This window comes from Penaeus monodon, chromosome 20 (assembly GCF_015228065.2).
Source record: "Penaeus monodon isolate SGIC_2016 chromosome 20, NSTDA_Pmon_1, whole genome shotgun sequence".
In the NCBI taxonomy this organism is placed as follows: domain Eukaryota; kingdom Metazoa; phylum Arthropoda; class Malacostraca; order Decapoda; family Penaeidae; genus Penaeus; species Penaeus monodon.
This window is the reverse complement of record NC_051405.1, coordinates 20,183,615-20,184,164: the sequence shown is the minus strand read 5'-3', so window position 1 is coordinate 20,184,164 and position 550 is coordinate 20,183,615.

Below are 550 nucleotides of genomic sequence, written 5' to 3'. Positions count from 1 at the left end.
ACCCCCACCCCCATCTGCCATTCCCCGCAGGTCCTCCTTCGTCAGCTGATGAAGGTCCTGTCCTCGGAGTCTCAAGCGCCGCCATTTAGTTTATGGACCAATAAATCGTAGGCATCGATCCTCCTTCCTTCATTAATAAGTCACCTTCACCCTGATCAAACAGCCTCGCGATGTATTGGAATGACGGACGGGGAGGCAAATCACAGGCGCTGTTGAGGAGGAAGCAACACGACGAGGGAGGATGGGCAACGGAGGAAATTCGGGTCGGTAACAAGGAGGGGGAAAACGGGAGGAAAAGGATTTGAAGAATTTACGGCAGAGGGGGAGAGAAGGATATGTTTATTATATACATATATAAACATATCCTTCTCTGAACTGGACCATGTAGGGGACCTCATGACTGACTTTCAATTACCGGGCATGAAGGAACGCTTGACAGACATGTGTGACATGCCGGGCTGTCATTAGGAAAGAGACTGACAACTGGGTTCCGGGGTGAATGGCAGTTTACGTTCGAGATGTCAATATAATTATGATTATTTTATGATGA